The sequence below is a fragment of the Nannospalax galili genome, unplaced genomic scaffold, assembly GCF_000622305.1.
Source record: "Nannospalax galili isolate Female #2095 unplaced genomic scaffold, S.galili_v1.0 scaffold1073, whole genome shotgun sequence".
Taxonomy (NCBI): Eukaryota; Metazoa; Chordata; class Mammalia; order Rodentia; family Spalacidae; genus Nannospalax; species Nannospalax galili.
Window position 1 is genome coordinate 50,928 of NW_008333042.1, and position 12,603 is coordinate 63,530.

Consider the following 12,603-nt stretch of genomic DNA (forward strand, 5'->3'; position numbering starts at 1 on the left):
ACATATATATGTATAACTAAATTTAGTTATAAGCTAGTAACTTATCATCACCTCCTGAATGAGGGAACTGAGGTAGAGTGATTAGTCCAGGGTCAACAACCCCATAGTTGAAGAGGTGGAACTTGTTTGAGAGCTCCTTTCTTTCCATATGCTTCATCATATATAACAAAAGATGCCAGAGCTGCCAGTTGGTGACAATGTCAGGAACACTGAGACCTCCTTAGGTAGAAATCATCCAAGATACCCATACAGCCTAAATTTACAACCACCTCAGAAATGGTTATGGAGCTTTTTCTTTGCCAATTCACCCCTCATTCTTGAGGTGACTGAAATGATCTTAATTAGTGAGAAATTATTTCAGACCATGCTTGCTTAACCACTCTGTTCATAAGATGGACACTCATGTTGATAATCATTGACTGATAGTCTTCCTAACACATTGGCATAAACTGAGAGCTCAGAAATTCATTGCCTTACAGGTGATTTTGTTCTATCCTGTTGGTATTGAGGAAGCTTAAAGCAGTATTCTGGAAGAAAAGAATGGCTGCACTGTGCTTCAGGTATCACTTTCACCTTTCTTCTAGAATAGGCAAGGGTATCAGGTGTGGCAAAACTCATTTCCTTGGAGTGGGTAAATGCAAGCATCTGCTGTATGGCATTCTAAGATAATAAATTCACCTTTGATAGGTTCTCGGTGTCTTTCAATGCAAATATTTGACATATTTATATGATGCAAGTCTTTTTTTAAATCTATTTATTTGTTTTGAGACAGACTCTCACTATGTAGCCCAGGCTAGCTTCTACTTCAATATCCTTCTGTTTTAGCCTTAGGAATTCCTGGATTACAAACTTTTATCTTGTCCTCATTGTGCTATGAGTCTTTAAAATCTTTTCTTAAGTTGGTTGTCTTTTGGTTTCATCAGAAGCATCATTGATGTATGATGCTATTCCTAGAGCCTAAAATGGCAGGAAGTCTATGGAATTCATTTTGGAAGTTAATGTAAAGAAAGTTTCTTTTGATTAAAGACTAAAGTAATAAATAAACGATTTATATATCAGATGAAAGACAAAACACACAGCTGAATGCATTAGCATTTTAGCTTGTTCTTAGGCCAAGGGCAAAGCTAAACTGGCAGCTAGGTCATGGTTACCGAGCTGGATTTCATGGTCATGCTCGTTTCTGCCAATGTTTAATGCCTTGGAGTTTTGAATATATACTTTTTGCTTATCTTTTCTTATATGCAAACTGAAACTCAATTTGACAATCAGAAGAACAAGTCATGAGTTAAAAATTAAAGATGTATTTTCCATCCAAATGTTGAGATTTCCTAAATTGCCAAAGGCCAGTACTTTCATGTAGCTTGCTAATTTTGCTTGGTCTAAACAGAGTGAAAACTCTTAGGATGGGTTCCATGGAAATCCAATTAGCTAGCTTAAGTTTCAGCATGACACGGAGGCAGCTCAGACTATAGCTTTCCACATGGAGTAGGACTTTCTCTGCCTGTTAAAACAGTGAATCTATCTGTAACACAGTTTAGAGACTATCACATTTTATTTATTTATTGATTGACTGATTATGTGTCTGTGTGTCTGTGATGTGTGCATGCCTGGGACATGTGTAGAAGTTAGAGGAAAACTTTTGGGAGTTAATTCTCTCCTTCCAACATGTGTGTCCTGAGGATTGAACTCAGGTTGTCAGGCATGGAGGCCTTTACCCATGGAGGCATTTCTATACCCTCAGTAACAGAGTTTTTTGTTTTATTTTGTTTTAAAATCTGAACTCATTCCTACTGTGATGGCAAATCTTGGTTGTCAACTTGACACACCTGGAAATTTCCTCAATCAGAATGGCCTGTCAGTTTGTCTTTGGGGGCATCTTCTTGTTTGCTAATTGATGTAGGAGGGCCCAGTTCACTGTAGGTAGTGCCACCCTTGGGCAAGTGGGCCTGGGCTGTATAAGAAAGGTAGCTGAGCAAGCCAGGGGAAGCAAGCCAGCAGGCACCATTCCTCTGGTGCTTTCTGCTTCAAGTTCTAGTTTTAAGTTATTGCCTTAGGTCCCCTTGATGATAGAGTATAACTTGTAAGCTAAAATAAACCCATTCCTCTTCCAAGTTGGTTTTGGTGAGTGTTTTATCACAGCAACAGAAAGCAAACTAGGACACCTACGACATAAACTTAAAAAGACAAAACAACTGATGACAAAATGCCCAAACCTTGAAACTAAAACAACCTTTGAAGGCAACTATAATTATATGATCAAACAACTTGCAGCATGCAGAAGGCTGTCTTCATCCTGAGACCCGCTCTAGTAGGCAGATTATTATGCAGGCCTTCTTACAAACTGTCTCAGCATGGAATCCAGTCATTGCTTCCTATCTGCATGCTTAACGCCTTCTTGGGCTAAAAATTCCCACAAAGTGAATCGTCTCCTCTGCTACATGATCAGGATTCTCACTTAGTAGACCAGGGAGAGGCATCATTTGGATGTGTCCAACCCATGAAACATAGGCCACATTCCCAATATGGCTATGAATGTGGTCTAACACAAAATCATAAAGCTATTTAAAACTATGGGATATGTTTTATAATTTTTTTGGCAACTTGGTTTTATGTTTCTCAAGTGTGAAGTTTGTAGGTGGCATCATATCACAGTGTCAAAAAAAATCACTAAACTGGGGCTGGAGAGGTGGCTCAGCAGTTAAGAACACTGTTCTTGCAGAAGACCCGGGTTTGAATCCCAGCACCCACATGGAAGCTAACGACTGATCCGACAGCCTCTTCCGTCCTCCGTGGGCATTGCACAACATGGGTGCACTTACCTACATGCAGGCAATACATGCATACACATAAAATAAAAATAATAAATAAAAATTTAAAAAAATCACTAAACTTTCATCTTGAAAGCAATCAGCATATACAGAATTTATAGCAATTCTGAATTATAGAATAATAGAAATTAGTGAAATGAATGTATCTAAGGCTTGGCACACACAAAAAAATACTTTGTCTTCTGATGAACTTAGGACCACAGATGAATACTTTTTTTTAAAATTGCTCCCTCAGATACAGATTTGTCATCTTGGCTTACACTTGTGTGTCTTTGCTCAAGTTCCAATAATCAGGCAGTTGTTCATGGTTGATGAGTATCATACAGACTACTGTGTTCTTATGCCTTAAAAGCATGTTATGAGTTCCAAGCATCTCTTTTTTTGACTGACATCTCTTTTTTTTCTGGGTTGTTCTCCAGAGAATCTTATAGACGTGACATATCTTTTTCTAGAGGCAGGAAGAAACTTGGTGCTCAGTCGGCTTGAGTTCCTCCAGTCTGTCAGCTACTTTTGTGGGAAAGAGAGCTATATTTGTAAAGGAGTTAGCAAACTTCAAATTTTAATTGTTTCCTCTGCCAAAAAAGCAGAGTTCTGCTGAGGCTCCAGCAGCTGTGTCTTGTCATGGAGGAAAATCTTCCACAAGGAAACAATGGAGCATTAATCCCTATCATGCAGTCTGCTCAGCTGCTGTGTGTGATCTGTCCATCATTTAAAACAGCACACAGAATTTTAAGTAACTTTCCTGAGAAACAACAATATCAAAATCTTTTTTACCCTCCAATTTTAGCTTTTAAAATCATGAAAACATTTTTGCTCAGGGGAAGAGATAATTATGGATGGATCAATTTCAAGAGTGTTGGGGGCAGAGTTGCAAAGAACATTTTCTCAGTTTTTGCAGCACTTATTTCCTTAGATGACACAGCTGGAATTTGGGCATTTTCATCCTTTTGCTACTCAGTTATAATAAAGAGGCTATTCTGTTTCAGTATTTCATTTTCAGACCTAAGTCCAGAATTCCTTGTGCAGCTGTCCATGACTATTACTTTCAAAGACAAGAGTTAGAGATTTTGACAAAATGGCTTCCTAAAAAAAACTGACTACAAGGATGTAATGGTGCATGCCTTTAATCCCAGCACTTGGAAGGCAGAGGCAGGCTCTGGGAGATTGAGGCGAGCCTGGTCTAAATAGTGAGTTCCGAGCCAGTTGGGGATACAGGGAGATCCTGTCTCAAAAACAAAACAAACAAACAAACAAAATCAAACACCAAACCACAACAACAGACAAAAAAAAAAAAAAAAAGGCTGACCTGACTATAATTAAATTTCACTCTCTCCTTTTGCATACATTAGGGAACATAATCTGAGAAAAGCAGAGCCAATTTGTATCCTTTTCTAAAGTACAAATCTGCTGGTCATGTTACATTGTGTGATGCTTCTAAAGTTAAATTAAATCTCACCTTGAATGGCAAGAATTACATACAGTTATTACAAGAGCTTATTTTCATTGTGTTACTATTTTGTCTGGGAAACTATAGAGATGTCTAGGTAGCAGTCTCAGAGGCTCAATATCATTGGGTAGACCCCTGGGGTCAGCATCTGGTGAGGACCACCTCACTGAGCAGTACATGGCAGATGGCATCACATGCTGATATAGTAAGAGAGTCAGCAGGATAGCAGGGTGCATCCAGGTTTGCTCCTTTATCAGACTACACTTGAGGGAACAAATCGACTGGTGAGCTGACCTAACTGGTGTGTTAATTTCTTCACAAAATACAGCTGTGATGCAGTCATTGCTCACTATGCCTTGTCTTTTAAGGCTCCCACTATTATTAAGGAAACTGAGATTCCCTATGGGGGCTCTTAGCAACTTAAAGAATTTAGAAATAGAAGGAAGCTTGGGGACAATTTTATTAGTGTTTAAGGGAAAACATAGTATAGTTTAAGTGAAATTCCTGGCAGCCATCAAGAGGAGAGTTGGAGAAAAGGTCATGCCTTTTAAGTTAGGCATGGAGTAGATACAGCTTCTTGAGAATAGAAAATACTCTCTCAAGAATGGAAGTGGGCTAGTGAGCTGAGGAAAGAGCCTAGCAAGTATCAGACCACAAAGTAAATGGTCTTGGGATAACTGTTCTAGTTAGGTTTCTGTTGCTCTGGTAAAACACTGACCAAAAGCAAGTTGTAGGAGGAAAGGGTTTATTTGGTAAAGGCTTTACAGTTCATCATCAAGGGGAGCCAAGGCAGAAACTGTAAAGGAATGCTGTTTACTGGCTCCTGACTTGCTCAGCTGTCTTTCTTACAAGGCCCAGGCCCAACTGGTGAGGGATGGTTATACCCACATTGGGCTGGGCTCTCCTACATCAATTAGCCTTTGAGACATGCCCCTAGGTCAATCTAATGGAGGAAATTATTCCATTGAGGTTCCCTCTTCCCAGGTGTCTCAGGTTGACAACTAGAACTCTGACAGTGAAGAAAGACCTCTAGTTTTCTCTGCAACCGACTTCTTTCACACGTTAACAATCTTCATGTACCTTCTTTCAGTTCCTATTCTGTCATATTAGCACTTTTCAATACCTACTGGAGGCCAAGTACACAGTGTCTGGGGAGCAAACCATAGTACCTTCCATTCTAACCATAGTACAATTACTAGAGTTCTTAGCTGTGGTCCTCAAGGGAAAGAGGGCCCTTATGCTCTGGACATACTTGTTAGTACTGTCTAAGTTACCAGGATTCTATACAAATGAAATGCTCTGATATGCTGGGAATTTGTGGGTGTGGCTGTTAGTGCTGAGTACCTGGGTATCTTTGGTAGCCTTCATGGTGGTCCCTAAGTGGACCACAGAGGGATTTCTTTCCATCCAGGTACTTCTGACCTGAGGACCCACAGTGGGGGTGAGAATGCAGCTTTCTCTTCTGGGAACTGGCAATCCTCTGCCATTTTCACAGCTTGTCTTAGTTTGTTTCCCCATTGCTGTGACAAAACACTCTGACCACTACCAACTTGGGGAGGAAAGGGTTTATTTAGCTTACAACTCCCAGGTCGCAGTTCATCAGGGAGCCCAAGGTAGGAACTCAGGGCAGGAACCTGGAGTCAGGAGCTGGAGCACAGGCCATGGAGGAGCACTGCTTACTGGCTTACTTCCCTGGCCCATGCCCAGCCTGCTTTCTTATGCAACACAGGCCCACCTGCCCAGGGATGGCACCACCCACAGTGGGCTGAGCCCTCCTACATTACTCAACAATCAAGCAGGTGCCCTACAGACGTGGCTACAGGCCAGTCCAATGAAGGAAATTCCCCAACTGAGGTTCCCTCAACCCAGGTATGTCAAGTTGACACTAAAGCTCTCCAGCACAATTAACCACTTGTCAACTTGACAAACACATCACTATTAAACCATAAGCTTTTCAATTTTTGTCCCCAAGATATGATGTTAACATTTATATCACAACATTAGACAGTACAACCTTAAAGACCCCACAGTCATTAAAAAATCCAAACACTTAAAAGTTCAGTCTCTTTTAAAAGTCTCTTAACTGTGGGCTTCTGTAAAATCCAAAACAAATAGTCTTATTTCAAAGGGAAGAATAGGGCACACCTAAGCAAAACCAAAGTCTAGCAAAGTAGCTCAAGGCTGGACATCTGGGATTCACTCATGGTCTTCTGGCCTCCAAACGGTTCTGGCCGCTCCACTTCTCTGACTCTGCCATCCACAGCACAAACAGCTCATCTCACCAACCCAGGCCAGCTCCATTCCACACCTACTGCTGTCCTTGGTGGTCATCCCACGGTCCTGGCATCTCCAAAAAGCTGGGGTCTCCACACTGAAACTGAGGCCACACCTTCACCAATGGCCTCTTCTTGCCTTTCTGGGTGCAAAGCCTCAGATTCCCTCCATGACTCCTTCAGTCCTGGGGTCTTCAGTGCAACTGAAGCTGTACTTTCACCTATGGCCTTTCCTGGCCTCTCGGAGTATCAAGCCTCAGCTGCTCTCTGTGACCCCTTCCATCTTTCAACATCAGAATAATGCAGGAGACTCTTATACGTTACCAAGTCCTGCTTCCAGATTGACATAGAGGCACGGGTCCCCTCTGTGTATTCACCCTGAGGAGATACCTCCCCGAAGACTTCACCACAGTGATTCTGGTTCTTGTTATTTACAGCAGATTTTTCAGCCCCAGCTAACTAGCATCAATTATCCCAGTAAAGCAAAGGTTTTACTTCAGGTTCTGGTCTCTTGTTAGTCACAGCTGATTCTTTAGCCCCAGCTGACCAGAACCCACAGATTCTCAATTCAAAATATCATACAAACAGCCCTCATAGTCTCTGCTTCCCCTTGAAGCTTCACAAGCCAGGCCTCCATCATCTACAAGTCTTTTAGCAGAACTTTTCCAAGCTCCACAGCAACAAACTCTGAGTATTCAATGGCTTTTCCAAATACTTCCACAATCCTCCCCAAAACAACTGGGTCAGGTCACAGCAATACCTCACTCTCTGGTACCAATTTCTGTCTTAGTTTGTTTCTTCACTGCTGTGCCAAACACTCTGACCAATACCAACTTGGGGAGGAAAGGGTTTATTTGTCTTACATCTCCCAGGTCGCACACAGTTCATCAGGGAGCCCAAGGTAGGAACTCAGGGCAGAAACCTGGAGGCAGGAGCTGGAGCACAGGCTATGGAGGAACGCTGCTTACTGGCTTGCTTCCCTGGTCCCTGCTCAGCCTGCTTTCTTATGCAACACAGGCCCACCTGCCCAGGGGTGGCACCACCCACAGTGGGCTGGGCCCTCCCACATCACTCAACAATCAAGCAGGTGCCCCATAGACATGGCTACAGGCCAGTCCAATGAAGACAATTGTCCAACTGAGGTTCCCTCAACCCAGGTGTGTCAAGTTGACACTAAAGCTCTCCAGTACACAGCTGTCAGCAGCTCTCTTGTTTTTAATGGTTCATGTACTTTCCTCCTTGCTGTCTGGAAATTCCTAGTATCTCTTGGTTGGAGCTATATTTTTAAAATACAATGAAGTCTAACAACCCCAACCCTGCGTGCCTTATGGTGTTCTGCTTTGCTACATGGCACTGTGTAAGGGTACATTAAAGATGAGCTGCTTTTCTTTTCTGCTTTCTTATGGGAAAAGTGAAGGGGAAAACACAAGTGGCAAAAAAGAATGAGTAAACACAATAGAAAACCACACATTAAGCCTCAGCCATAGCTCTGTGTGGGTTGGGGCAGCTTATTCAAGCTCTCTGCGCTTTTGTTTTCCTCTCTGCAAAACTAAGAAGACAAATACCCATAGCACACTGAGACACTTGCTTCTTCATTGTTTGGACTCACATAGCTTAGAAGGGCATCACTGATGGAACTGGATGAGTGGACTTGCTTTAGAACCCTGGGGTGAATACTATAATCAGTTTTTGCTAATTCACAGTGAGGGTGTCTCTTATTGAGGTGAATTTACCTGTTGGAGCATCCATCAGTTTCCTTGTGTGAGTCTTGACAACAAAGAAACAACTCCACTTTGTAGATACCGTGGGGTGTAGTGTTGGGACAATGCCTTGTATATAAGAAATATCAAATGAGTAATAACCACTTTTAGAGTATAGCTGCCTAGTGCTAATAATTTCAAGCTGTGTGGGTGCTTCTCAAACCAGCCCCTTGCTGACTCTGTCAATTTAACTTCAGGAAATGTTGTGATAGCTTTGTGTCTTTCTGATCTTTTCAACAGAATTTCTCATGAAAACCCATCTTTATATACATGTGCAAGTTCCATGCTTGTGTTGCTTAGATCTTTAAAAATCTAAAAGAAATAATATTCTGCCCATGTAGGTTGCTGAGTTCTGAAAATAATAGTGATTGATGTGGAAAGCAGAAGTTGAAAACTGCCATAGCAACAAAGACATCACAGAAAAACAAAGCTCTAGGAGCTAGTTTTTTTTAAAGTTCAGAAATGCCCATAATATGAAGAGATTATTAGACTCTACAAACAATCATCAGGACATTAAAATGACTTTGATCTTGGTTATTTTGCCTTGTATTGTCAAGTCCAAAAAGCATCTAACACAAATAGGTTAATTACTTTTTATATAATATGTATATATAAAAGAAAATTGTAATATGTAGCTGTTATGCCAAATTTTCCCCTCCCCCTTCTTGGGAGACACCCTTTGAGGTCCCAGGGCTGACAAACTGACAAAATACTTTCTATTTGGCTTTTGCATAGTTTATGACATCTGGGAAAGGGTGACATACAAAGGCATGAATTCCCATAGGCTTTTCCTTCCCCATATTTGAAATGCACACGCTCGCAGTCTCTGCCAGGTTTTTGTAAGGTAACTTGTTGGGGGACCCTGCTGTTAAGGTCGTAGTCCACCATGTCTAGACAGCTCACTGAGCTTGGCTCAAAATGGAGGACTCCCTTTCTCAGCAGGGGCTTCCTACTCTTTGCCTGACCTTATTTGGAAAGTGTCTCCAAGCACAGATGCCTGACCTTATTTGGAACATGACCTTTGACATAGTTCCCTGCAAATGCTGCCCCTGGTATTCCCATATGATAATTAGGCATTGTACTACAAGCAATCAATCCCCCCTCCCCTTTCTACATGATAGGGTCCTCCTGCCACATGTAAATAAAGCATACTATGAACACCTATCAGGTAAAGCTTTGGATGCCATCCTCACCCTAAATATTCTCTCCAACTCCCCAAAATAAATGAGCTGTCTCACTGAAGCTGACTCCTGGAAGTTCTTTTCATCATCCTGACTGTGTTTGTCACCTCTGCTCCCTTTGTTCTTGTGGATTGGGGGCCAAGGACCCACGAAGGAAGAGAGACCCACAGCTGGTGCCCAACGTGGGGCTCCTGGAAAGTGGAGTTTGTGAGTACCCCTCCATGATGGTAGCAACATTTTTGCTTAACCATCTTGACTGAGGACTGGTCGTCTCTTTTCCCCTCTTTGCTTTACTTTTGGTTTGCACCTTTGCAAGGGACTGGATATGGTTTGGGGGAAACTGAAGTCTCTCCATTGGGGCAACTCCCCTACATTGGCCAAAGGCCCCCTGACCTCTTTCCGGACCCCAACAGTCCAACCGAGTGTAGGCAATAACCTTTACATCTCTCTTGAAAAAAAAAAAAATCTGGTAAAGCAGCAACCAGTTAAATGTCTCTAGACAGTTGCCAGTCTCTTAAATCTGCAGGCAGGCTTGTGTTCTTTGGAATGTTTCAATCCCCCATGGCAAGCTGCCTCAGGAACATTGAACGCCACTGACAACACTTCCTTTCTTTCCTATAACAGGAAATTCAACATCACGTCAGAGGGATCTCCAAATTCGCTCCCTTAGAGCCCTTCTTAAGAGGAGTTAAGATTTCCCAAAAAGAAGGCTTAGAATTTTGGAATGAGGTGTTTCAATTCTCACCCTGGGTCTTGTCGGGAGACATCTCTGACCTGGATGTCTGGATCCGTGTTGCCTACCTGGCTTGTAAAAAAGAAATCCAGAAAGGGTACCATTTGCCCTTTTCCTTCCTTCCCATCATAGCTACCATCCGACAATGTTTATGAAAGACACACAAGCCTGAGGAGGACCCACAAGACCAAAAACAAATACAGGAAAATAAGGGGGAAGACTCAAATGAAGAAGAAGGCTCTGAAGATTGCCCAGTAGCAGATTTAGCCACCCTAGAAAAGGCAATTGATCTAGTCAGACAAAAACTACTCACCGACCAAAAAGACCCTTCCTCCTTTTACCCCCCACTTTCCCCCTTACAAGTCCTCATGGGCTGAGGAAGACAAAGACCCAAATGTTAAGACCCAGGTTCCAAAAAACACCAAAAATTCCCAGATAAATCTTCCTCCCTCTCCTTCACCCTCAGCACCATCATCTATGATTCCACCCTCCACAGCCATTAAACAGTTCTGTAATCTTAGGGATAATGGGAGCTATTGCTCCCAATATCCTCAACCACAATGACCTTGGGACCCAAAAATCCCACTCATAGGAACCTTCCCCATTAACCTACAAGTAACAAGACAACGTCCACTGGCTTGGTATCACCTCCCAGCAACAGATTTAAAAGAATTGTGCCATGCCATCCATGAGGACAGAATCCATGCTCCATGGGTCAAATCTATATTACAAACTTTCAATACCAACCTCCTAACCCCCCAGGACTGGAGCAATATCTGTTGATCCACTCTCCCCAGTCCGTTATTTGTACAATGGGATGCTTTGTTTAGAGATGAATGCCTAATACAGGCTAGGAAAAAAATGACATACATAATCAATAACTAGGACCACAACAAGGACAAGATCCCCCCACTGGATTCATAGATTGGAATTATGGCCAACTGTTCAGTCAGGGTTATTTCTCCACAGGAATCCAACAGGCCGTGATTCCTGCAGCTGTTTTGAACAGGTCCACTTATGTGCATTCCAGGCCTGGAATCGCCTAACCCCCTTGTCCACAGGGCCTGGAGAGGCCTCGTCACTGACCTTTCTAAAACAAGAGCCAACTGAAACCCTTCCAGATTTTATACTAAGAATACAAGCCAGTTTAGACAGAAAAATAACAGATCCCATAGTCGAAGATTTACCTGATAGGTATTCATAGTACACTTTATTTATATGTGGCAGGAGGACCCTATCATGTAGAAAGGGGAGGGGGGATTGATTGGTTGTAGTGCAATGACTAATTATCATATGGGAAAACCAGGGGCAGCATTTGCAGGGAACTATGTCAAAGGTCATGTTCCAAATAAGGTCAGGCATCTGTGCTTGGAGACACTTTAGAAATAAGGTCAGGCAGAGAGTAGGAAGCCCCTGATGAGAAAGGGAGTCCTCTATTTTGAGCTGAGCTTGGAGAGCTGTCCAAATGTGGTGGACTACGACCTTAACATCAGGGTCTCCCAACAGTATCTTCCTGTGGTCCGTTTCCCTGTGTCCAATATGGCAATGGCTCCACCCCTTTTCCTGGTGTGCTCCATGTTTCTCAGTGTAGATCTCTAGATCCACCCCTGTTCAGTTCTAGCTTTTCAGAGGCCATCTACCCAACAATAGTGTATATTATGTTATATACAACTTTACATATATATTTCTATGTGTGTATATGTATGTGTATATGGGCTGGAGAGGTGACTCAGTGGTTAAGAGCACTGGCTGCTCTTGCAGAGGACCCAGATTTGATTCCCAGCACCCACATAATGGCTAACAATCATCCAGAACTCCAGTTCCAGGGGATCTCATGCCCTCTTCTGACCTCTGTGTACCTCTAGGTGCAGTTACATACATGCAGGCAATACACTCATACACATAAAGTAAAAATAAAAATAAATATCTATCTGTCTATCTATCTATATCTATCTATCATCTATCTATCATCTATCTATCTATCATCTATCACCTATCATCTATCACCTATCTATCTATATCTGGACACTGCCACTACCAGCTCCTCCAACAGCAGCAGCAGCATATTGAACAGTGTGATGTCAGGGTAAAGGGCACAGCTGAATAAATTTTGAAGATTTTTTTCAAAGCTTAATGAAAGACAGGCCTATCTGAGTGATTTTACATTTTTTACACAGTACAGACTTGAAAATTTTAAAGTCAATTCTTGCTACCTTTCCCTTTCCTTATCAAGAGTAACTCACAATAAAATAAGAAAACAACCAAATCCAAAACAATTTCACAGCATCTAGATTTTATATATATCTTTATAAAGTAATCAAACTTCCTGAAAATGGGCCACTTTGCTGAATATGTCAGGAATGCTGCGAAAGCATAGAAAA